This window comes from Mustela putorius, unplaced genomic scaffold (genome assembly GCF_011764305.1).
Source record: "Mustela putorius furo isolate JIRA1106 unplaced genomic scaffold, ASM1176430v1.1 tig00537281_pilon_pilon_pilon, whole genome shotgun sequence".
NCBI lineage: Eukaryota > Metazoa > Chordata > Mammalia > Carnivora > Mustelidae > Mustela > Mustela putorius.
The window spans coordinates 100,264-127,285 of NW_025422419.1; the positions used below are offsets into that span (position 1 = coordinate 100,264).

Below are 27,022 nucleotides of genomic sequence, written 5' to 3' on the forward strand. Positions count from 1 at the left end.
ATCCTGCTACATTTTTCCCATCACTAACCACTCATCAGAATGGTGATTGGAATGCTAATTTTTTAATTTGCCCCACAAGTCCATTCATACTTTTTGATTCAGTATTTTTTGACATTATATACTACACATATTTGATGTGGAAATATTAGGGTTCAGAGCTCAAGAAAGGAATCTTGAGACATTTTCTATGCAAAAAAAGTTCTTTTTATGATAGCCACAGGGACAGGACCAGTGGACAGAAAGAGTGGCACTGGGGTTTCTGTGAGGAGCCATTGATTATATAGTTTGGAACTGGGGGAGCTACAGGCAAAGGGAAAGTTTTCTGACAGGACTTTAATATGCTAAAGAAGAGATCATGACATCCTGGAGACATGACTTTTGGTCAAGCTAAGACTGTTTTTCCCTCTAGTTAGGTCATTAAGTTTAAGACAGTTGGGGTTCCTGTAATGTCTTATTCTGCCGCCTCAAGGGTTTGTCCAATGGACCATAGGTTATAAGGTAAATTTAACTTTATGTACATTTCCTTTTGCTTTGTTCTCCAATCATAGGTTTTTAGTCACAAGGCAGTGTATTAAAAAAATTGCACACCCACACACACACACAAAATTGCACACAACATAACTTATAATTATATAAAATTATATAAAATATAATTATATAAATGTGGGGCTTAGAAAAATGCCCCTAATAATCTTTCAAACCAGAAGTTGCTTCTATGGAGCTACGCTTCCCTTAAAGGGACAATGTTCTTGTTCCAAACTTAGGGATTTGTTTGCTGTTCCTTACTGTAGTGGTTTGGGGTATAATGAGGACAAATCCATGTTACCACCTTAGGTCTCTGATGGTGAAAAAAATGACTAAGCTGTGAGTGGGTTTTGATTGAGTGTGGTTGTTCAGGGTTTCCTGAAAATTGTTGTTGTCTTTACAACCTAGACTCCATTGCTTCCTCTCCAGCAGTCCAAGATGTTGGCATGAACTCTCCAGTGCTCACATTCCCTAGCCTTTCTTCTGCTGCTCCTGGCTCATCACCACCATTTTCAAGAGGACAAATGGTAAATATGGCAACGGAAGGATTCAGGGATTGATGATGGAGAATTACCAATACAAGTAGCCTTTGGTTACTAATGGGCACATTACCTGAATGTAGAGATTTTTCTTCTTGGGTCCCAAAAATCTTTAGCCCTACTCATTGCACCTTCTGTGGGCCCCCTGTTTTGCCATTATTCTTCCTCCTCTGTGGTTTTCCTATTGCTCTGTTGTGCCCTTCACTGCATGGGTGATCTCTCTGTCCTTGAAAGTGCTCGCTGTGTCCAGCTTAATTTCTTTGTCTGTGTCTTTCTTTTTTTAAAATGGGTTTGTTTTTTATTTATTTTATTATTTTATTTTTTCAGTGCTCCAAGATTCATTGTTTATGTACCACACCCAGTGCTCCATGAAATATGTTGCTTTCCTTAATACCCACCACTAGGCTCTCCCAACCCCTCACCTCCCTCCCTTCCAAACCCTTAGTTTGTCTGTGTCTTCTTAACTGGAAATTTAAAATTTTTTATTAAATATAATATTTTGTCCTGGATATTTCATTTGTCAGTAAGGATAAAATTTTGCCTCCTGGCAATTTGATCATTATGAGATGATGTAATGTAGAAAGATCATAAAACCATAGAATCTGGGACTGGAAGAGATTATGCTGAGTGAGATCAGTCAAGCAGAGAGAGTCAATTACTCATCATGGTTTCATTTATTTTGTGGAACATAACAAATAGCATGGAGGACATGGGGAGATGGAGAGGAGAAGGGAGTTGAGAGGGAAATTGGGGAAGGGGAATGTGAACCATGAGAGACTATGGACTCTGAACAACCATCTGAAGGGTGTTTGACAGTGGCGGGGGATGGAGGTTGGGGGAACCAGGTGGTGGGTATTATAAAGGGCACTGGATGGCATGGAGCTTGGGTGTGGGTTAACAACAATGAATACGTGGGGGAGGCGTCAAGATGGACGGAGAAGTAGCAGGCTGAGACTGCTTCAGCTAGCCGGAGATCAGCTAGAGATAGTCTTATTATCTAAAGATTGCTGAAAATAAACTAATAATATCCCTGAAAATCCATCGGCAGAAATCGAAGAGAAGAAAACAGTTATTCTGGAAACAGAAAAACAACCACTTTCTGAAAGGTAGGACTCGGCGGAGAAGTGAATCCAAAGCGATGGGAAGATAGACCCCGGGGGGAGGGGCCGGCTCCCGGCAAGCGGTGGAGCATAACTGCCGCACAAAATCAGGACATTTTAAAAAAGTCCTGTTCCGCTGATGGACATCGCTCCAGAGGCTACCCGGGGCAAAGCCCACACGGGTCAGCGTGCCTCATGTCCTGCAGGGTCACAGAAGGATCGGGGTGGTCTGAGTGTCGCAGAGCTTGCGGGTATTGGAACAGGAAAGCCGGCTACAGAGTACATAGCTGACAGTAAGCTCGCAGCTCGGGGGTGACCTTGAACTGGTCGCAGGCTCGGTGAGCTCGGAGCACTGCGCAGAGGTCAGGCAGACAGGAGTAACTGGGCGCGGGGTTCTCTGAGCAGCGCACTGAGGAGTGCGGCCCTGGGCTCTCGGCTCCTCCAGGCCGGAACCAGAAGGCCGCCATTTGTATTCCCCGTCCTCCGAACTCTACAGAAAGCACACTCAGGGAACAAAAGCTCCTGAAAGCAAAAACCGGAGCAGATTACTCACCCCGGCCCCGGGTAAGGGCGGTGTAAAATTCCGTTCCTGGGGCAGACACTTGAGAATCACTACAACAGGCCCCTCCCCCCAGAAGATCAACAAGAAATCCAGCCGAGACCAAGTTTCACCTAACAAGGAGTGTGGTTTCAATACCAAGGAGAAGCAGCAGAATTCTAGAAGAGGATAAAGCAAAGCAAGGAACTCATGGCTTTTTTTTTCCCTGTGATTTTTTTTTAGTCTTGTAGAGTTAATTTAATTTTTTTTTCTTTTTCCATTTTTTTGTTTTTTTTTCTCGCCTTCGTTTGGTAAAATTTTTTTTAACTGTTACCTTTTTTTCCTTTTTAATTTTTAAAACGATTTTTATTAACTAGTTTTTATCTAATATATATTTGTTTCTTTTTTTTTATTTTTTCTTAGGGTGTTTTCTTTTTTTAAATTCTTTTCTTTTTTTTTTTTTTTTTTTTTTTTCTTTTTTTTTCTTTTTTTTTTCTTTTTTTTCTTTCTTCCTTTTTGAACCTCTTTTTTATCCACTTTCTTTCTCTCCTCCCCCCTCACGATTTTGGATCTCTTCTAATTTTGGTTAAAAAGCATTATTTTCCTGGGGTTGTTTGCCACCCTTTTAGTATTTTAATTGCCCCTTCATTATACTCTTATCTGGACAAAATGACAAGACGGAAAATTCAACACAAAAAAAAGAACAAGAGGCAGTACCAAAGGCTAGGGACCTAATCAATACAGACATTGGTAATATGTCAGATCTAGAGTTCAGAATGACAATTCTCAAGGTTTCTAGCCGGGCTCAAAAAAAAGGCATGGAAGCTTATGAGAGAAACCCTCTCGAGAGATATAAAGCCCTTTCTGCGAGAAATAAAAGAACTAAAATCTAACCAAGTTGAAATAAAAAAAGCTATTAATGAGGTGCAATCAAAAATGGAGGCTCTAACTGCTAGGATAAATGAGGCAGAAGAAAGAATTAGTGATATAGAAGACCAAATGACAGAGAATAAAGAAGCCTGAGCAAAAGAGGGACAAACAGTCTACTGGACCATGAAGGGGAGAATTCGAGAGATACGTAACACCATAAGACGAAACAACATTAGAATAATTGGGATTCCAGAAGAAGAAGAAATAGAGACGGGAGCAGAAGGTATACTGGGAGAGAACTTAAATTGGGGAGGAATTTCCCCAATATGGCAAGGGAACGAGCATCAAATTCAGGAGGTTCAGAGAAACGCCCCTCAAAAATCAATAAGAATAGGCCCACAACCCCGTCCAACCCACCTAATAGTAAAATTTACAAGTCTCAGTGACAAAGAGAAAATCCTGAAAGCAGCCCCGGGAAAAGAAGTCTGGTAACATACAATGGTAAAAAATATTAGATTGGGCAGCTGACTTATCCACAGAGATCTGGCAGGCCAGAAAGAGCTGGCATGATATTTTCAGAGCACTAAACGAGAAAAAACATGCAGCCCAGAATACTATATCCAGCTAGGGCTTATCATTGAAAATGGAAGGAGAGATTAAAAGCTTCCAGAACAAACAACAACTGAAAGAATTTGCAAAACACCAAACCAGATCTCTACAGGAAATCTTGAAAGGGGGTCCTCTAAGCAAAGAGAGAGCCTACAAGTGTTAGATCAGAAAGGAACAGAGACCATATACAATTAACACCACCTTACAGGCAATACAATGGCCCTAAATTCATATCTCCCAATAGTTTAGCCCTGAATGTTAATGGGCTAAATGCCCCTGTCAAAAGTCACAGGGTATCAGAATGGATAAAAAAACAAAACCCATCTATATGTTGCCTCCAAGAAACACATTTAAGCCCGAAGACACCTCCAGATTTAAAGTGAGGGGGGGAAAAGAATTTTACCATGCTTAATGGGACATCAGAAGAAAGCAGGAGTGGCAATCCTTATATCAGATCAATTAGGTTTAAGCCAAAGACTTAATAAGAGATGAGGAAGGACACGATATCATTACTCAAAGGGTCTGTCCAACAAAAAGATTTAACAAATTTTCAATATCTATGCCCCCAACGTGGGAGCAGCCAAATATAACAAAAACCAATTAATAACACAAAATCAAAGAAACACTATCAAACAATAATACAATAATAGTAGGGGACTTTAACACTCCCCTCACTGAAATGGACAGATCATCCAAGCGAAAGATCAGCAAGGAAATAAAGGCCTTAAAACGACACACTGGACCAGATGGAACATCACAGATATATTCAGAACATTTCATCCCAAAGCAACAGACTACACATTCTTCTCTAGTGCACATGCGAACATTCTCCAGAATGGATCACATCCTCGGTCACCTAAATCAGAACTCAATCAACGTGGTAATCCAAAAGATTGGGATCATTCCCTGCATATTTTCAGACCACAATGCTCTAAAGCTAGAACTCAACCACAAAAGGAAGTTTGAAAAAAGAAACCAAAATACATGGAGACTAAAAACAGCAATCCTTCTAAAGAATGAATGGGTCAACCGGGAAATAAAGAAGAATTGATGAAAAAAATCATGGAAACAAATGATAATGAAAATACAAACAACGGTTCAAAATCTGTGGGACACAAACAAAGGCAGTCCTGAGAGGAAAATATATAGCCGGTACAAAGCCTTTCTCAAGAAGAAACAAAGAAAGGTCTCAGGTACACAAAACCTAACCCTACACCTAAAGGAGCTGGAGAAAGTCTACTGCAGATCCTGATTTGACCTCATAAAATATTTAGAACCAAGAAAATGCAGACACAATTGGTGGACAAGGAAGGCCTCTTGATTTCATTCTAGGATCTGATACCTAGAAGCCTCTGACAGTAGAAACATTCGTCCCTGAAGAAAAAGTCAAAACAGGCTGCTGAGGGAGAAGGAGACAGCGCTCCTGCTGTGTTGGCTGTTGCATACCTGGATGGGCCTGGCTGGCCTCCTGGTGGGGGGGTGGTTCTGGGGAGCTGGCAAGCTGATGTGGGTTGCCTGCTGGGTTGGGGCTTTAACCCCTCGCGGCTCACTGGTTGCTGATGGCTTAGAAGACAGTACAGTGGAATGACTTGAATGACGGTGGAATCTACAAAACCCATGAATGTAAGAAAATGTTCAGTGGTCGACAAAAGAACTGGCCTTCTATTGAGAGAGGGGTACCAGGGCAGGGCCTGGCTTTCTGGGAAAGCACCAAGCACAAAACACTGTGAGTCATGTGTATTTCCTTATTTGCAGTTAGCTTCTTGCGGGAGGCAAACCACCTGAGAGGTGAGAGTGGGCCCAGACCCAAAAACTGTGAAAATGGCATTTCCAAAAGTACCAGATGGGAGCAACAGCATCCATGATTGCAGACAGATACCCAGGGGACACTAGTTCAGGACATGCAGTGAGCAGACCTCTGCAGGAGGGAGATGATGTCCCATTTGGAGAAGGAAGTCAGACAGACGGGTCTGTGCTCATAAGACAATGGGGAAGAGCCTGTCTGGATGTTCTCGCTCTCCCCACTGTGCTTCCCCTTGGGTCTACCAGCTTGCAAATCCAGTGGAGACCCCACAACACCCCCATAGAGTCAGGAGCAGAGCAAATATCCTGAGGCACTGGGGCCCTGTACTGGTGCTGTGGTCCCAGGGTCACATTCAGCCTGATACAAACCAGGGAGGATCTACAAGGCCAGGCTAGAGAAACAGGTTACCTGAATGACCAGGCAGCGCCTTCTTCTCTATGTAGTGGTGTGTACACGCTGGCTATATCCATGTCAGAGCAGGCTTCCAGCTCATCAGACAGGAAGGAGGAACTGCTGGGAGAGCGCTGGGAGTCCGACAAGGCGTGGCTGCTGGACAGGGAGTGATGATGGCCGGGGTATTCAGCTTGGCCTGCAGGACCTCAATCACACTTTCTCTTTCTCTGGCAGTTTCTCTGCTGAGCCTAGTGGGGTGAAAGGAGACAATAGGTGAAGCCAAGGACACTTGGGCCCAACTTGTCCTGACCAAGGCACATAGGAAAAAACACCTAAGTCAAGGGAACCATTCCTGTGAAGAACACCAAAATACATTGACTTTCTATCCTGCCACATTGCTCAATTGCTGTATGAGTTCTAGTAGTTTGAGGGTGGAGTCTTTTGGGGTTTTCATATAAAGAATCATGTCATCTGCAAAGAGAGAGAGTTTGACTTCTTCATTGCCCAATTTGGATACCTTTTATTTCTCTTTGTTGTCTGATTGCTGTTGCTAGGACTTCTAATACTATGTTGAACAAGAGTGATGAGAGTGGGCATTCTTGTCTTGTTCCTGATCTCAATGGGGAAGTCTGCAAGCTTTTAACCCATTGAGGATGATATTTGCTGTGGGTCTTTCATAGATAGATTTGATAAAGTTCAGGAATGTTCCCTCTATCCCCTATACTTTGAAGCATTTTAATCAGAAACGGTCGGATGCTGGATTTTGTCAAAGGCTTTTTCTGCATCGATTGAGAGGACCATGTGGTTCTTCCTCTCTTCTCTTATTTAATTTGTTCTATCACATTGATTGATTTGTGAATGTTGAACCATCCTTGTAGCCCAGGGATGAATCCCACCTGGTCATGGTGGATAATCTTTTTAATGTGCTGTTAGATCTTGCTTGCTAGGATCTTGTTGAGAATCTTAGCATCCATATTCATCACTGATATTGGTCTGAAATTCTTCTTTTTTGGTAGGGTCTTTGCCTGTTGGGGATCAGGGTAATTCTGGATTCATAGAAAGAGTCTGGAAGTTTTCCTTCGCTTCAATTTTCTGAAACAGCTTCAGGAGAATAGGTGTTATTTCTTCTTTGAAAGTTTGGTAGAGTTCCCCAGGGAATCCATCAGGTCCTGGGCTCTTGTATTTTGGGAGGTTGTTGATCACAGCTTCAATCTCGTTACTAGATACCGGTCTATTCAGGTTGTCAATTTCTTCCTGGTTCAGTTGTGGGAGTTTATAGTTCTCCAAGAATGCATCCATTTCATCTAGGTTGCTTAGCTTATTTGGCATATAACTGTTGAAAATAGCTTCTGATGATTGTTTCTACTTTCCTTGGTGTTCGTTGTGATCTCTCCCTTTTCATTCATAATTTTATGAATTTGGGCTTTCTCTCTTTTCTTTTGGATTAGTGTGGACAATGATTTATCGATCTTATTGATTCTTTAAAAAAACGGCTTCTAGTTTCATTGATACGTTCTACTGAGTCAATGTACAGAAAACCAGTGGCTTTCTTATACACTAACAATGAAAATACAGAAAAGGAAATTAGAGAATTGATTCCATTTACTATAGCACCAAGAACCATAAAACACCTGAGAATAAACTAACCAAAGAGGTAAAGGATCTGTGTTCGATGAAACTACAGGACACTCATGAAAGAAATTGAAGAAGACACAAAAAAGATGGAAGACCATTCCATGCTCTTGGATCAGAAGAATAAACATTGTTAAAATGTCTATACTGCCTAGAGCAATATATACTTTTAATGCCATTCCGATCAAAATTCCACCGATATTCTTCAAAGAGCTGGAGCAAATAATCCAAAAATTTGTATGGAACCAGAAGAGACCCCGAATTGCTAAGGAAATGTTGAAAAAAAACAAAAATAAAGCTGGGGGGTATCACGTTACCCTGATTTCAAGCTTTACTACAAAGCTGTGATCACCGAGACAGCATGGTACTGGCATAAAAACAGACACATAGACCAGTGGAACAGAGTAGAGAGCCCAATATGGACCCTCAAGTCTATGGGCAAATAATCTTCAACAAAGCAGGAAAAAATATACAGTGGAAAAAAGACAGTCTTCAATAAATAGTGCTGGGAAATATGTAGAATGAAACTTGACCATTCTTTTACACCATACCTAAAGATAAACTCAAAATGGATAAAAGACCTCAACGTGAGACAGGAATCCATCAGAATCCTAGAGGAGAACATAGGCAGTAATCTCTTCGATATCAGCCACAGCAACTTCTTTCAAGATATGTCTCCAAAGGCAAAGGAAACAAAAGCGAAAATAAAGTTTTGGGACTTAATCAAAATCAAAAGCTTCTGCACAGCAAAAGAAACAGTCAAGAAAACAAAGAGGCAACCCACAGAATGTTGAGAAGATATTTGCAAATGACAGTACAGACAAAAGGTTGATATCCAGGATCTATCATGAACTCCTCAAACTCAACACACACAAAACAGACAATCATATCAAAAAATGGGGGGCGCCTGGGTGGCTCAGTGGATTGGGCCGCTGCCTTCGGCTCAGGTCGTGATCTCGGGGTCCTGGGATCGAGTCCCGCATTGGGCTCTCTGCTCAGCAGGGAGCCTGCTTCTTCTCTCTCTCTCTCTCTCTCTGCCTGCCTCTCAGTGTACTTGTAATTCTCTGTCAAATAAATAAATAAAATCTTTAAAAAAAAATGGGCAAAAGATATAAACAGACACTTCTCCAATAAAGACATACAAATGGCTATCAGACACATGAAAAAATGTTCATCATCACTAGCCATCAGGGAGATTCAAATTAAAACCACTTTGAGATATCACCTTACACCAGTTAGAGTGGCCAAAATTAACAAGACAGGAAACAACATGTGTTGGAGGGGATGTGGAGAAAGGGGAACTCTCTTACAGTGCGGTGGAATGCAAGTTGGTGCAGCCTCTTTGGAGAACAGTGTGGAGATTCCTCAAGAAATTAAAAATAGAACTTCCTTATGATCCTGCAATTGCACTCCTGGGTATTTACCCCCAAAATACAGATGTAGTGAAAACAAGGGCCATCTGTACCCCAATGTTTATAGCAGCAATGGCCAAACTGTGGAAAGAACCAAGATGCCCTTCAGTGGACAAATGGATAAGGAAGATGTGGTCCATATACACTATGGAGTATTATGCCTCCATCAGAAAGGAGGAATCCCAACTTTTGTAGCAACAGGGACGGTACTGGAAGAGATTATGCTGAGTGAAATAAGTCAAGCAGAGAGAGTCAATCATCCTATGATTTCAGTTATTTGTGAAGCATAACAAATAGCATGGAGGACCTGGGAGTTAGAGAGGAGTAGGGAGTGTGGGGAAATTGAAAAGGTAGGAGAACCATGAGAGACTATGGACTCTGAAAAACAATCTGAGGGTTTAGAAAGGGGTGGGGGGTGGGAGGTTGGGGTACTAGGTGGTGGGTATTATAGAGGGCATGGATTGCATGGAGCACTGGGGGTGGTGCAAAAATAATGAATACTGTTATGCTGAAAAATAAATAAAAAAATAAATTAAAAAAAAAAAGAACCACCAAAATAGCCTATCACTGCTTAGGGGTGGAGAGTAGGTTGGTGCAGTGGCAAGAAGAGTGCCAATCACCACCCAGGGCACTGGCCACAGGAGACGCCAGAAACTAGCACAGACTCTGTGAGCCCTGTAAGGCACAGCTGCTCCACGTTTTGGCCCCAAGAGCTGCTGGTTACCAGTCTCCAAGTAACTGAAGGTAAGTGGTGACAAATACATAGCAGTCTGGCATCGCCCTTGACAAACCGAGAGCAGGATGCATGGAATCATGTGGATGATTGAAATACAGCCCAGGTATGTGTCCAGGATGGATTAGCAATGAAAACAAAACCAAAAAGCTTTGCTCTTCAACGCAGGGACTTGGAGCAGCACTACATGGTCTAAAGCAGGCTTCTGACAGAGAGGGGCTTGGACTAGAGGCTACAGCTACAGATTTTGAGCCCATATTTTACTGTACATGGTAAGATTCTCTGCAGTGACTCATTGAAAACTGGTTCCTAAGAGATCATAGCCTCCCAGGAGTTTGCAACACCCAGGCCTTTCCCCCATCCTCTGAGAAACTACATTATTATTCTCTAATTCTTTTTTTCCCCCCAGAGGAACTGGACTACTACTACCAAATGAGCTGCCAATGTGGCTTAACCTAAGTCAACTCAGCAGCACAGCCTCATGTTTAAATGCCCAGGAAGAAAGCAGAGGAGAGCCTTGGGGGTACCAAGGACCCCTGGAACCTGGTTACTTTACTGTTGGGTCAGACTGAGTTATGCTCCAAGCCTGGAGCATAATTACACAATAGAAATCAACAGAATTGTAGCAAAAGAGAGGCTAAAGTGTCTCATGAATAAATGAACATGTTATAATCAGCATTTCCCTGCCCCAATTTGTAAAGTTACAGTCATCTGGACCCCTTGGGCCTTGTTCCTGATTCCTTTACCAGATCCTATTTCAAGTTACCTGAGGGCCAGCGGTTCAATTCCAGCTTGATCTTTCTCACTTTTATGATCCTCTGTAAGCCAAATTTAGAAAAACATGGTAAGAAATTAAATAGATCCCACTTCCTAAATTATAAATGCAAGAGCATCTTTGGGTACAGAATGGTGATTCCTCTGTGTGTGTCCAAGACATGTAGGAGAATTACTTGGGAAGGGTGCAGATTGTAGCTTCAGAGGGGCTGTGGGCTCTCTTGAACTCACCAGGCAGACCTCCCCTGACCTCATGATCAGTCTCAGGACTTCCTCTACCCTAAATCAATGCAAAGAAGTTTGAAGCACACTTGCTCAGCTTCTCTCTGGAATATTCCACCTTCTAAGCCTGCAACAGACTCACTCTCAGATGCATGCTCTGTGTCCCATCATAGCATTCATGGAGAGCCCACTCTCGCTCTATCCTGTCCCACCTCTGCACCTGCCACCAGTGTGTGGGATGGTTGGTCCCCAAGACTGATCCCGCTATCTCTTGGTACTCTCAGGAAATGTCTTCTAAGTAAAGAACTCCAATAATAACCCATATTCCTAGCTCTTGCACTATGACATTCAGTGCTCAAACCACATCCAAAGGGCAGCGTGCTTTAACTATACTGGAATTATATTTATGTATGATACCATGTGATACAAAGAGATGTTGAAAGGCTAAACCATTGCCCAAAGCAAATTAATGGCAGCATACGGGACACCAATGGGGTCTTGCAATTCTCAGGTCAGGCTCTTTTCACTATGATGACATCCTCCAATCTCTTCTCCCTTTCTCCCCCTTAGCACTGGATGGACACAGCCTGCTTCCTTAAAGGTCACTTGCCATGAGTGCTCCAGTTTCTTCTGCCATTGCAATAATGAACTCCGAATCTTGTGTTTCTCCTCAGTGTTCCCCACCAGCCAGTCTTGATACTGTAATGGCCCCAGGAAATGAAATGGAATATGACCTGGGTATGGGGGGGAGTTAGAGAGGAGAAGGGAGTTGGGGGAAATTGGAAGGGGAGGTGAACCATGAAAGACTATGGACTCTGAAAAAACAATCTGAGGGTTTTTGGGGGGGGTGGGGGGGTGGGAGGTTGGGGTACCAGGTGGTGGGTATTAGAGAGGGCATGGATTGCATGGAGCACTGGGTGTGGTGCAAAAATAATAAATACTGTTATGCTGAAAATAAAGAAAAAATAAATTAAAAAAAAAAAAGACTGTGGTGGAGGTGTGGTGGCCACCTGGGCCTGGGGCTATGGGAGTGACTGAGTGTGTGCCAAAGCCCTGTGGTAAACTTACTAGGGCTGAGTTTGCTGGCAAGCCTCTCTGTCAGCTGGCTTCCCTGGGCAAGTTGCTCTCAAAAGCTCTGCCCCAGGTAGTAGTCAATGTCATTGCTCCTAATAAGGTCCTCAAAAGATTTTACTGTCTCTTTCACATGCTGGGTAAGAAGGTAACACATGTCTTTCCCTTCTCGTATCTTCTGGCATAGGTATAACAGCTCTCGGGCCTGATCCTGAATCAGGGAATCATATTTCCTAATACAGGAGAGAAGAGGAAAAAGTAAGAATGAAAAGGAGTGAATGTGAAATTATGGGCCTTCAGTAGAGATTTCTGTGAGAACATTTCAAAGGAGCTCCCCAGGCTGAATTCTGGGCACAAAAACTGAAGTATATAAGAGTAAATCCCGCTCTGATACATGATGTCAGTTTAGCAATTTAGTGGTTCTTACAATGTTTTGTGCATGTTAGCCTTATGTCCAGGAGAATTGTAGGTCCTGTAGAGGTAAATATGCTGCCCAGTTTTACATTTCTCATGGGACTAGTAGAGTGTAGATTCATAGCTGATACTCAAGAAACACTAAACATATTTGCTGAGTAGATATTCAAAAGACACAATAAATAAAATTAAGTTCAGTGACTAGAATCACTTAATCCTGGGATACCTGGCTGGCTGGCTCAGTAAGAAGAGCTCACGACTCTTGATGATGGGGTCAGGAGTTCAAGCCCCAAGTTGAGTGGAGACATTATGTAAAATAAATAAATAAATATAAAACTTGAGGGGAAAAAGGAATCACTTAATTCTAAGCCTAGATAAGATCTTTCACGCCTTCGTGATGATCATGGAAGATCATCTCTATTATGGCAGACTGTTTTGCCAAGATAGCCATTGCTTTCCTTTTCCACATGTTGTTTTGCCAATGTGCCTTTGCTCCTTCTCTCACTGGCAGGTAGAGGCTGTTCTCCACCTCCTTAAATCTGGGCAAGCTCTGTGACTACTGTGACTGAGGTAATAAGGGAAGCGACACTGTGCTAAGTCCAGGAGTAGCTCTGAAATGTCCTGGCAACTTCTACTTCTGCTCTGTTGGAAGCCAGCCACCATGCAGAAGTGGAACAACCTAAGACCACTTGAGAGGCCCACCCCAAGAAGAAAGGCCCTGGAAGACAAGGAGACAAGGGGGGGAAAGAGAGAGAAGGCAAGGAGCATCATATCAACCGGACACATGAAGCTATTGGACGGCTGCCCCAGGAGAGACACCCAAGCAATAGCCACCTTGCTGAGCCCTGTAAATCCACATAAATTATTGTTTGAGGCCACTAAGCTTTTGCATGGTTTGATGCTCAGCGCAGATAACAAGGACAGATACCCAGTGTCTTCCAACACAAAGTATTGTATTCCAACACAAAGTCATACTGAGAGCTTAATATATGTTAGGCAATTTTGATCACTTGTACTAATTCATTTAAACCCAGTAACCACCTGTTGAGATAGGTTCTCTTATTCTCTTCATTTAATAGGTAAGGAAAGAGCCCAGAAAGTCTAAGTAAGTTGAACAGCTAGAAAGTGCTAGAGCTAGGATTCAGACCCAGGCAATCTAACTCCAGCCTTCCTACTACACCACATATCCAGTTGCTTTACTAATAGATTCCTGAGAGGAAATCCCAGAGACCTGGTGTTTCCCAAGCAGGGCCCATGGACCTTTCTTTGGATCTAGGCCTAGCATGGAAGTAGGCACTCTTCTGATCACCTTATTGGGTTTCTCTCTTCTACCTGTCTGGGCTAGCCCACGTCCAACACAAACTTAGACATTTTCAATCCTATCAGGAGCCAAAGATTGTCCCCCTTACCCAGCCCAGGAGGCTGATCTCAGTTCCTCTGCCAGTTTCCCTTCTACTCCAGTTTTTGGGAGCTGGGCCTCTAGCTGGGACACTCTCTGGATCAGACTCTCCAGATCCTTTTTAACCTGAAGCCCAGGGGGTAGAAAAGCCCCAGTGTCATCAGACAGCTACCTCTCATCTTCATCAGTGACACTGTGAGGTGAAGATCCCTCAACAGTGTCAATGGCCTTCAGCTTCCGTGGTGTCTCCAAACTAGATGAATAATCACTTGTAACTGAGAGAGAGACCGGACCTGGCTCTTGAGGTTCTGGATGATCTTGTTGGCATTCTGCAGCTGGGCCTTCAGGTCTCTGATGTCCTTCTGCAGGAGAGAGATGTCTTCTAACTTTCCATATGCATGCATGGAACTCCTCCTGCTTCCCTTGAGAGCTCTCCAAGGGCTTCTTCCCTGGGGAGCTAGTCACTGAGAAGCCCAGGCACCCCTCCATCAGGGCTGTTTCCCCTCAGAGCTGTCGTGTTCCTCACTCTCTTAGAAAAAGACAAAAGACATCTTCCTGCATAAAGCTACACATACTGCTAAGGCTTGGAGGCAGCTCTGGTGCCGGGGATAGGAATCGCTAGAGTGAAGGTTGAGGTGGGTACTTTATTCAGCCCCATGCTTTACAGCATTCAGACATGGTATTTCCACCCACTCAACAGCCCTGCAGGTCAGGAACCAGGCACAGTCACCTTCCACTGCCCTGAGTGTTTTTTTTCTATTCTCAATTTCAGTTTGGTGGGTTGTACCTACAGGCAAAGTCCTTCTAGGATGGAAAAAACAGATATTTTTAGCTTAGGGTTTACATATCTCCACAAGCTCATCTGGTCTCTTCATTAACAATTAAGCCTTAGATGATCACCAGTTGAACAGAACTTTCCTTCTTTTAATCAGCAGCAAATATGTTGGAAACTAATTAGAGACATTCCCACTCACACTCAACCTCATGTTGGACAAGAGTTCTCTGCCAAACTTCCTGTGCCTCACTGGTTCTGGGTACCCTTCCATCTACCATATCCCTGGGCCCTACTCCTCATTAGGTGTGGGACTGGCCAGTAGCTCCCAGATGGGAAGGCCGACTCCAGGGAGGTCAGGTGAGACTTGCCCTTGTGTTCCTACAGTGACTGGTGCTCTCCTTCCACTGAGATTCATTCTCACTTCAGCCGCAGGTCTCATAGCCCAGATGCTGGAGGGTCCACCTGCACCTGCTTGCTGTCCTGCTTCACCAAGGATTCACCTGCCCAGGAAGAGACAGAGGGTGTCACAGAGTTCTCTCTTGGAATGTCCCACATACCCCCTCAACCTCAGGGGCATGTGCCCTAGCCCTCAGGGGACAGGGAGTTAACAGTCAAAGTGGAATGGGTGCTTCTTTGGACCCAAGTGAGAGAAGAGACCACTCACTCCAGGCAGGACTTCCTTCCACCAGAATGAGCTCTGTGTGCCACTGGTGATCTCACCTACAACAACTGAGGCTTTGTGGGGACCAGATATCTTTATGTTAGGTATTATATATATTAACATCCCTAGAAACCCCCATGAAACTAGCAAGTGCTTTATCCACAGAGGCTCAGTAAATATTGTGAATGGGGCTAAACTAATTTAGAGTCCTAAAACATCGAGATCCATACAGTTCTATAAGATAGCTACTAGCCCACAGCAAATATCATCCTCCATGGGGCTCACAGCCTTACCATTGAGATCAGCAACACGACAAGGATGCCCCCTCTCACCATTCTTGTTCAACATAGTATTAGAAGCCCTAGCAACAGCAATCAGACAACAAAGAGAAATAAAAGGTATTCAAATTGGCAAGGAAGAAGTCAAAAACTCTCTCTCCTCACAGATGACAGGATACTTTATACGGAAAACCCAAAAGACTCCATCCCCAAACTACTAGAACTAATATAGCAGTTCAGTCATGTCGTAGGATACAAAGTCAATGTACAGAAATCAGTTGCTTTCTTATATGCTAACAATGAAAATACAGAAAGGGAAATTAGAGAATTGATTCCATCTACTATAGCACCAAGAGCCATAAGATATCTGGGAATAAACCTAACCAAAGAGGTAAAGGGTGTGTACTCAAGGAACAACAGAACACACATGAAAGAAATCAAAGAAAACACAAAAAAGATGGAAAGACTATACCATGGTCATGGATCAGAAAAATAAACATTGCAAAAAATGTCTATACTGCCTAGAGCAATCTATACTTTCAATGCCATTCCAATTAAAATTCCACCAGCATTTTCCAAAGAGCTGGAACAAACAATCCTAAAATCTGTATGGAATCAGAAAAGATGCCAAATTGCTAAGGAAACGTTGAAAAAAAGAAAAACAAAACCGGGGCATCACCTTGCCTGATTTCAAGCTTTTACTACAAAGTTGTGATCACCAGGACAGCATGGCACTGGCATAAAAACAGACACATAGACCAGTGGAACAGAGTAGAGAGCTCAGATACGGACCCTCAACTCTACGAGCAAATAATCCTCGACAAAACAGGAAAAAATATCCAGTGGAAAAAAGACAGACTCTTCAATAAATGGTGCTGGGAAAATTGGACAGCTATATGTAGAAGAATGAAACTCGACCATTCTCTTATACTGTACACAAAGGTAAACTCAAGATGGACAAAAGACCTCAATGTGTGCAGGAATCCATCAGAATCCTAGAGGAGAACATAGGCAGTAGCCTCTTCTATATCAGCCACAGCAACATCTTTCAAGATATGTCTCCAAAGGCAAAGAAAACAAAAGTGAAAATGAATTTTGGGGACTTCATCAACATCAAAAGCTTCTGCACAGCAAAGGAAATAGTCAAGAAAACAATGAGGCAACCCACGGAATGGGAGAAGATATTCGCAAATGACAGTACAGACAAAAGGTTGATATCCAGGATCTATAATGAACTCCTCAAACTCAACACACATAAAACAGATAATAATATCAAAAAATGGGCAGAAGACATGAACAGACACTTCTCCAATGAAGACATGCAACTAGCTAAGAGACACATGGAAAAATGTTCATCATCACTAGCCATCAGGGAGATTCAAATCAAATTCAAAAATCACATTGAGATACCACCTTACACCAGTCAGAATGGGCCAAAATTAACAAAAACAGTAAATAATGTGTGTTGGAGAGGATGTGGAAAAAGGGGAACCCTCTTACACAAGTTGGTGCAGCCACATTGGAAAACAGTGTGTAGATTCCTTAAGAAATTAAAAATAGAGCTTCCCTACGACTCTGCAATTGCACTACTGGGTATTTAAACCCAAAGATACAGATGTAGTGAAAAAGAAGGGCCATCTGTACCCCAATGTTCATAGCAGCAATGGCCACGGTCACCAAACTGTGGAAAGAACCAAGATGCCCTTCAACAGATTAATGGATAAGGAAGATGTGGTCCATATACGCTATGGAGTATTATGCCTCCATCAGAAAGGATGAATACCCAACTTTTTGTAGCAACATGGACGGGACTGGAAGAGATGATGCTGAGTGAAAGAAGTCAAGCAGAGAGAGTCAATTATCATATGGTTTCACTTATTTGTGGAGCATAACAAATAGCATGGAGGACATGGGGTGATGGAGAGGAGAAGGGAGCTGAGAGAAATTGGAAGGGGAGGTGAACCGTGAGAGACTATGGACCCTGAAAAAAACAACCTGAGGGTTTTGAAGGGTGGGGGGGGTGGGGGTGGGAGGTTGGGGAACCAGGTGGTGGGTATAGGAGAGGGCACGGATTGCATGGAGCACTGGGTATGGTGCAAAAACAATGAATACTGTTATACTGAAAACAGATAAAAAAAATTAATTAAAAGTAAACAAAATTTTGAAGCTGAATCAGACACATCTCATGTGCTCCATAAGCATTTCAATCACCCATAGAAGGTTCTAGGAGAAAGCATGGATTCTAAACCAACAGTGATGGTATATTTTTGAAGAATGTGATTTGGTACCAAGAGGAGGAGAGAAACTATCAGTATATGTTGAGGGATGTAAAGCACTTTGCTGACTATAGCAAAAATCAGCAAACCTAGATGTTAGCCCATTTCTTTCCTATATGCTTACTGCAAACTTGCTTTGTTTTTTTATTCTTCTCTTCCAGGTGCTAAAACTGAAGTTAAATAACCATTTCCACAATTCTAGGACCCTGGTCAGGATTAAATTTGTTTTGAGGCTGGGGAAGAAAAGGGAAGTCTACAAAGCACATAGACAGATGTCTTAGTGATGGTGAACCTAAGACTTACTAAGCATGACTCTGTATTTCTCCAGCTGGTTGGCCTGGGCAAAGACTGTGGCTTCTGATATCAGCAGTTTCTCCTGGAGGTCCTGGTAGCATTGTCTGCACTGGGCCAGCTGGGAGTGCAGGTGCTTGGTGGATCCAGGAAGGCTAAATTCTGATGGAATCCCATGGTCTCGGGCCTGGGGCCAGTTATTCACCTGTGAAAAGAGCCAGCATAGGGACCAGGCAGTAACAGTCCTGGGCAGTCCTGGCCCCGTCCCTTTCTGACCCCCTGTGGACTATATTCATGGGGTTTGTCCCAGCATTCCTCAATCCCTTTGGTAGTGGCTTGCTTTCCAGCTCCAAGCTCCTGCAGAGCTAGGATAATGTTTTATTCATCTCTGTATTTTCAGCACAAAGTACAGTGCCACTAGAGTTCACTGAGGGGCTCTCAGTAAAGGTTGGTTCAGCGGTTAAAGAGAGGAGAGGTAGAAACCTCTCATCTATCCTCATGCTCCTGTCGCAGGGGCCTTTTCCTCCACTCCCTCCACCTCAAATCCTCTCTAGTCTCCATTTTAATCAATAGTCAGCAAAGCCCCTCCCTTAGGAGGATCCAAAAACAGCCCAATCCTGTGGCCCATGAACAGACACCTAGGATGGACTGTGATGAAAATGGCAGTGATATGGAGAGGTGTCATTACACACCACTTGTTGGGGGCTTCCTTAAGTCCCAAGCATCCCTATATGGCATCCTATTGAAATGACCTGTTTTATGCCATCTTTCCCCACCACACTGCAGACTTAAGGGCAGAGACCAGGTCTTTTTGCCTGCTGCCGAATGCCTAGAGTGCCATATGGAAAATGAAACACTATTTATGAAAAATTAATTACCCAAGTAATGTTTATGAGGACAATGTTATAAAAGCTTTTCCAAAGGCTGAATTTGTGAGGAATACTATTACAGTTGCTTTTGGGGGCAAAGAAGCCCTTCCCTCAGACCTTCTGACCCATAGAGCAGAACTGTTTTAGGTAAAAAAACTGTTACCTCCAGGCCTTCTCCACAGGTCTCTATTCCCATCCAAACCCACACTTACTTGGTGGCCATCCATGGCGAGGCAACCCCAAGGTCAAGACTCTGGGGTCTGGGGCAGGGCCTTATGGTCACGTGCTCCTCCTCCTGGCATTGGGGTTTCTCAGGAGAACAGACCAGCTCTGTGTTCATTCTGTCGATCTCCCGGGCCAGGTGTGCAAGGAGCTCTGGGCTAAGCTTACTGTTCCCGTCCTTGCTGTTTAGCATGAGCTGTTCTTTGAGGAGGCTGATGATGTTGTGGGCATTCTTCAGTTTTCCCCGCAGCTTTCTGAATTCAGCCTGAAGGCTATTCTCATTCAGACTCCCTCTGGCTACCAGTTTCCACTGCCACCTCGCCCTTCTCCTTGTCTTCCTCAATCTCCCATCCGTCAGACATTGCTTCTCCCATCTGCTCTTTCAGCTCTGCATTCTTAAGGCAAAGGCTCAGCATGGTGTTCCTGTAGGAAACACAATACACACCATGAGGGGGTGGCTCCTCTCTCGGCCTCAGTTCCCGTAGTCCCCATCTCAGCCCATCAGAGACTAGAGACACCCCAAAGCAGGAAGCCACCTCAGAAACGGACAAGGGCTTCCTTATTGGATAGACTCAGGAGGAGAGACTCCCGCATTATCACAGCTACTTGGTGGCAACACAGTCCCTAAAATTCTTGGATTCAACACACATGGTCTAGTTGTCTTTACCCTGGTCATCAAGCCTCATGTTCATTTTTTTTTTAAGATTTTATTTTTTTGAGATAGAGAATGAGAGCATAAGTAGTAAGTAGTGGCAGAGGCAGAAGGAGAGGAAGAGGGAGAAACAGGCACCCATTGAGCAGGGAGCTGGATGCAGGACTTGATCCCAGAACCTGGGATCGGCGAGGTCAAGTCTAAAGCAGATGCTGAGCTGACTGAGCTACCCAGGCGCCCACTCAGCCTCATGTTCTCCTTTTCACTGGTCTCTGGAATAAACAAAGGTACTTACAGTGTTAAAAAAAAAAAAGAATAAGAAAGACCTTTCCTGGGACAAATTTATTATGGGTTCTACAATTCTATTCATTATCATTGGTCAATTTTCAACCACTGTATGAGAAATTGGGACCTAGGAAAACAAGAAATAAATAATACCAATCAGAACTACCATCAAATATACTTCTGTAGTTATTTGCTCTTTTGACAGATCATCTTCATGAGGTCAGGGACCCTTCCTATCCTGTTCACCCTGTATCCCCAGAGCCTCCACAGTGCCTGCCACATAAAACATGCATACTTGTAGAAGACATAAAATGGATAAACAACTAATTTTCACCAAGACATTCTAGACTCTATCCTTTCTTCACACCTATCCCTTTGCCAGGGTTGGATGGAAGTTTTAAAAACAACAACAACAACAACATTGCTTTAACAAGGCAATTCATTTAAAGAGGCAGTTTGCTTAACCTCTTCAAGTCTCAGTCTCCTTTTATATGAAATAAGGGTAACTCATACCTAGTAGAGCTACTGGTTGCTTAAATGGAATTGCATATATTGTCTAGTCAGTTCAGGGTCTACAACAGAGGAGTCATTTTATTCTGCTATACCAGCTGCAGACCTGAAAAGTACTAACATCAGAATTCTATAATGTACTTGTAAAAAACAACAACAACAACAACAACAACAGAACCTCACAACTTTAGACCTGAGGCCTATGGATCTACATTTTACCAAATTCCTGCAGGTAATCCATAAGCACACTGTATTGAGAACTGCTGACTAGAAGAGGCACAGTAAACTATTAGTTAACACCTGAAGAATTAGCAGTTGGCTCTCCCCCAGATTGAGTTTCTTAGAATCTTGAACTGACTGGCTCAGTCAGAAGAGCATGTGACTCTTGATCTCGAGGTTGAGAGTTCAAGCCCCATGGTGAGCAGAGAGATTACTTAAACAACAACAACTTATGCTTTCACTTAAGTAGAAAGAAATATCATGGGGGAACCTGGGTGACTCAGTCGGTTAAGGATCCAACTCTTGATTTCAGCTCAGGTCATGATCTCAGGGCTGTGAGACTTAGCCCCACATTAGGCTCTGCACCAGGCATGGAGACTGTTAAAAATTCTCTCTCTCCTCTCCTTCCAAACCTCCACCTCCTTGTGCATACAATCTCACATTTACTCTCTCTTTCTCTCTAAAAAAAAAAAAAAAAAAAAGAAAGAAAGAAAGAAAGAAAGGGGTGCCTGGGTGGCTCAGTCCCTTAAGTGTCTGCCTTCAGCTCAGGTCATGATCCCAGGGTCCTCAGATCAAGCCCTGCATTGGGCTCCCTGCTAAACAGAGAGCCAGCTCTCCCTCCCCTCTGCCTGCTGCTCTATCTACTTGTGCTTTCTCTGTATATCTCTATCAAATAAATAAATAAAAATCTTAAAAAAAAAAGGAAGGAATATCACAATTCAGAGTAAAAGAACCAACATGAAGGATGATCACAAGAATATTTCCAAGACTGTACTAAAAAGTATATAGCATAGAATAAAAGGCTTAGATATTAAAAATTCAGAGGCAGGGTTCTAGCCACAGACTAATATGCAACTTTGGTCAGTCTAACCAATGAATCAGCTATATACCACTTCTGTAAAGTTAACAAAACAGCAGAGATTTCTAAAAGTGCTATTCCATGATTTAGGGATTCATGCCACTAAGAGAGAGGTGAGTGGAAGCAAAGGGGTCCCAGTATACATCATCTTCCCTCAGGGACTCTTCTGGTTCCACACACAGCAGTGAAGCATCATGGGTAGTAGGACATTCTTCAAAATGTTCCAGCCAATGCAAAAGAGCAATACCTGTCATACACCAGGAGATTTTCACTTGTGACTCTATGGCTAATAATGGGCATTATTACACGGAATTAAGACCAGATTTAAATAATTTGAATGATCATCATTATCCAAAATTATTGAGTTTTCTCTTAAGAATTTGAACCATTAATGCACGGAGCTTGGGATGTGGACCAGGAAGCCCTAAAGCAGCACAAATGTCTTCCTTGCAGCGAGGTGAACTCCCTTGCCTATGGTGACCTCCCGATGGGCAGGCTCTCCTGCTCTGGGCAGTGTCCTACCTGATGTGGGCCACAGAGGATAATTCTGCTTCCTCTCATTTTGAGCCTTTAGCTCTTTCAGTTCCCCCTCAGCTCTCCTCTTCTCCTCTAAGTGTTGGTGGATCTTGGCCCTCAGGTGGAGCATTTCCTCCTGAAGACCTCTGTTATTGGCCCCTCCTGCTGAGGAAGGAGGGGGAAGACATACATTCTAGGTCTCCACAGCTGCCAGGCTTTTCCCCAAGGCCATATTGAGGAGCTGAAATATAATAATAATTTAAAGAAGTTAGGTCATGAGGAACATCAGATTGCAAAGGCAGCCATTAATGGGAACAAAAACGCCCTAAAATGAGCTCGCCCTAAGGACTTCCTTAGCCATAAGGGCCCTCGAGACTGGTCTGGATGGGGAGCACACGAGAGAGCCAGTGTTCAGAACTGCCGCCATGGGCAGGAAGAGCCACATCCAGATGTGGGTGAGAAAAAAAACACAAGCCCATCATAAATAAAAACCCAATGGAAAAACAATTGAGGTTTACACAGGACCAGAGTGTGGATGCTGATTTCTTCTCTCCCTGGGGAACCGAGTCTCCTGAGAGGCTTCTTACAAGACAGGAAACTTCCTTGACGCCACAATATCCAAGTCCTTGAATATAAAAATCTCAGCTTGAGACACCAGCTCTTGAGCCTAAGGCCAAGCCTGCACCTCATGCCCTAAAAAGGAAGACTGAGACAGGAGGCACTCAGCCACAGGTAAAACAGCAGCTTAATTTCACTGGCAGCAGGAGAATCACACCCCATAACTATGGAGAAGTTAAAGTGAGGGACGCCTGGGTGGCTCAGTTGGTTAAGCAGCTGACTTCGGCTCGGGTCATGATCCCAGCGTCCTGGGATCGAGTCCCGTATCGGGCTCCTTGCTCAGCGGGGAGCCTGCTTCTCCCTCTGCCTCTGCCTGCCATTCTGTCTGCCTGTGCTCGCTCTCTCCCTCTCTCTCCCTGGTAAATAAATAAAAATCTTAAAAAAAAAAAAAAAGTGAGGTCACCTGCCCACTTGTTGCTTATCACTCTTGCGCTGATGCTGACAGGCAAACTCTGTCTACAAATTGAAGCACCTGAGGAGAAAACAAGATGGAAACAACTTCCCAACACCTTTCTATGTTCCGTGGATACTCCTAAAGTTACTCTTCAGTGTGTCAACTCAAGAAAATCATGTAACTTTTCCTGTAATGAGAATTTTTTAAAAGACTTTCTTATTGCTCATTTTGGGTTCCTCTCCAGTTTCCCCCACACTCTTAAAAGTATAGAAACCAAAACCTGAGTATGAGAACCCACTCCATGTATGACTAAGTATTTTTGTGCAAGGGTTTCTTGTCCATCCATCCAATATTAATCTTAATATATCCCAATGCTATGTTGCTTTTTTCTCCTCTCGGTGACTGCACTTTGGGGTTCTACTTAGCTTTGGGTCTATGTTGACCTCCCAATTTCCCACCTCTGTCCCACAGCTATTTGGGGCTCATGCTGTATCTTCTATCTGTATTAACAGTGTGGCTTGTACTTGTCACTGGTAAATTCGTTCTGGCTATCCAGAATAATTTCTCAATGATCAAAGTCTTCAAAATATTTTATTTGCATCTTCATAAATCAAGTAGTAGCCATTCGATTGGGCACGATTTGTAGAATTAATTACATGCTTTATACCTTCATTCAGGTCACAAATATATAGAACAGAACAGGGCCTGGAGCTGCTTAAATGGAACAATGACTGACAGAGCTGCTTAGCCTGGCACAAAGCCACAGACTTCTGCTTGTAATGGAGCTCAGTAAGACCTAGGCTGCATGGGTGGAGTTGATTCACAGCATTAATTTGCCAGTAGCACAGCCATTGAGGTTGCAAAAAAAGAAGAATGAAGAAAGATGCATAGACACAACTGCTCATTTTCCAGGCCTTCCTTGGGTTCTGAGCCTGACTTTTGCCTCTCTTGTTCTCCGACCAGTCTCAGTTAGGTTGGTCTATCTCCACATGTGCCATCAAGCACTTGAGACAAAATAAAGGGGGACTGGAATAAAACCACTTTTGAAAATTTAGGACCTCAACCCCTCATTTAAACTATGAGATGTTACCTTTCTAAATAAACCCTTTTCAATGAACTTAGCTAAAATAAACATTGGCAGGGCACCTGGGTGGCTGTCAGTTAAGCATTTGCCTTCAGCCTCAGGTCTTGATCTCAGTGTCCTGGGACTGAGTCCCACATTGGGCTTCCTGCTCAGTGGGGAATCTGCTTCCCTCCTGCCCCCATCCCTGTTTGTCCTCTCTCTCTCAAATAAATAAATAAAACCTTTAAAAAAAATAAATAAATAAACATTACCATCAGCTTTGAATATGGGCACTTTATTCTTCACTAAAACCTAAGTGTTGTTTCTCTTTAAAAATAACAACTCACTTTGGGGCTTCTGGGTGGTTCAGTTAATCAAGTGTCTGCCTTTGGCTCAGTTCATGATCCCCAGAGTCCTGGGATCGAGCTCTTCATTGGGCTTTCCTGCTCATCAGGGAGTCTGATTGTCCCTCTCCCCCTACCCCCTGTTCATGCTCTCTCTTTCTCTCTCTCAAATAAATAAATCTTTAAAAATAATCTCATCTTAATGATATCTTTCTTTTTTTTTTTTTTTAAGTGGGCTCCATACCCAGGGAGGAGCACAATATGGGGCCTGAACTCATGACCTGGAGAACAAGACCTCAGCTGAGATCAAGACCTGGATGCCCAAGTAACTGACTGAGTCACCCAGGTGCCCCATCTATATGTATATATTTTTAAACTGCCTTCTCACTGCTTGTTATCTTTCACTGATTTAAATACACCTACTTTCTTTAAAAATAAAAAATAAAGAACCACAGAATGTCAATACCAGAAAGGACCTGAAGGTACACCTAGTCTAATTTACCACTTTAAAATTAGAAAATAGAGCTATGATTTGCTTCCCAGCTAATTTGGGTTCTGTGTCAGAGGAAGCTTGCTTTAGGCTAACTTATCTTTAAAATTGAAATGTAAATGCATGAAAAATGACTTAGAATCTAGCTTCTTAATCAGTTTTTCTTGCTCATCTATGGAAAGTTGACATTTCTATATGTTTTCCCAAATAAAAACCCCAGGGCTTTCAGTATGTGTGGTGTTAGTATGAATCCTTTAGGTCTATTTTTAATTATATCTCATACAGGATCCTCCCCACTGGCCAGTTCCTAATTCATTTGTTCTATTGCTTCCATGGTATAATTAAACCTCTTTTGTGTGTGCTGGGTTTTCCTTTTACCCTACAGAAATTCATATGCAAGTATGATCTCCTGTTTGAATTGCATTGTTTTGTTTTTACCCTATGACATATGTTTTCACAATGTAAAGCAGTTCTCACACATGTGAAAGGCATTAATGATTTTTTAAGTTCTTCACATGACGTTTACTGACTTTTTTCTCCTTCATTGCATTTGATACTTGATAACTTTTTTTCTGTTGCACACATTCAAATGAAGAAAGTCAATGCTTGATTCATTTCACAAGCATTTCCTAGTTATTTATTAGAGACCTTACGTTTTGCTTGAGAATGGGATTTTGTGGGAGATACCTGGGGAAATTAGCAACATAGCCAGATCTGAGACTTCCAGATGTGAACGAAACTAAAAAATAAGGATGAGCAACTTGTTTTGGCCAAAAGATAGCTCTTACCTTGGAAGGAACACAACGTGGGATGTGTTTTGTTAGGGTAAATATGTGTATACCTGAGGTAGGAAGGTAGCTTGGTCTTGAATAAAGTTTACCTTCCAAGGATGTGGCAAAGAGGAACCCAGAGACTAACTGTAAGAGACTATTTCACCAGAAACCCAGCAAAACACCATTTTGAGAATCTGGACACAACAGTTATGGCAAAACAAGCCTTATTTATTTGGCAGCCAGACAGTCATGCCCTCAAACTCCAGGAAAGCTGAAGTGAATTTACAATGATTTCATAAACCAAAGTTCCTCCTACCTGAAACTAGACATTGATTTTTTTTTCTAATTTATCATTATTTTAATAGAGAACATTAAAAATATAACATAGTGATACAAAAATATATTTAACATGTTGACATGACCCTATGGCCAAGAAGGAGCCATTCCTGTCTGAGGGTGTCACATAAGCAGACTAAAACTTAGATAACTTTCTGTCCCTGGAAATGCTTTTCTTTTTTTCTTTTTTTTTTAATTAATTTTTTTTACTTTTTTAGCATAACAGTATTCATTATTTTTCACCACCACACCCAGTTGCTCCATGCCAATCCGTTGCCCTCTCCTATACCCACCTCCTGGATCCCCCAACCTCCCACACCCCCACCCCTTCATAACCCTCAGATTGTTTTTCAGAGTCCATAGTCTCTCATGGTTCACCTCCCCTTCCAATTTCCCTCAACTCCCTTCCCCTCTCCATCTCCCTTGTCCTCCACTGCTATTTGTTATGCTCCACAAATAAGTGAAACCATATGATAATTGACTTTCTCTGCTTGGCTTATTTCAAGGAAAGGTTGATGGGAAGAAAGTTACACTTACCAAAGGTAGTCCATATACA

At 42.8% G+C, this 27,022-nt stretch overlaps 1 long non-coding RNA gene across 2 annotated transcripts; it reads left to right on the forward strand.

Annotated features, from left to right (window-relative positions):
• Positions 1–10,218: 10,218 nt before the first annotated feature.
• LOC106004610 lies at positions 10,219–13,383 on the forward strand. Of its 2 annotated transcripts, XR_006604856.1 has the most exons (4): positions 10,219–10,427; positions 11,722–11,889; positions 12,410–12,480; positions 13,148–13,383. It is a non-coding gene; the product is annotated as an uncharacterized LOC106004610 (long non-coding RNA). The 2 variants fall into 2 exon arrangements; XR_001177662.2 differs by having other exon boundaries at positions 10,219–11,889.
• Positions 13,384–27,022: the final 13,639 nt, after the last annotated feature.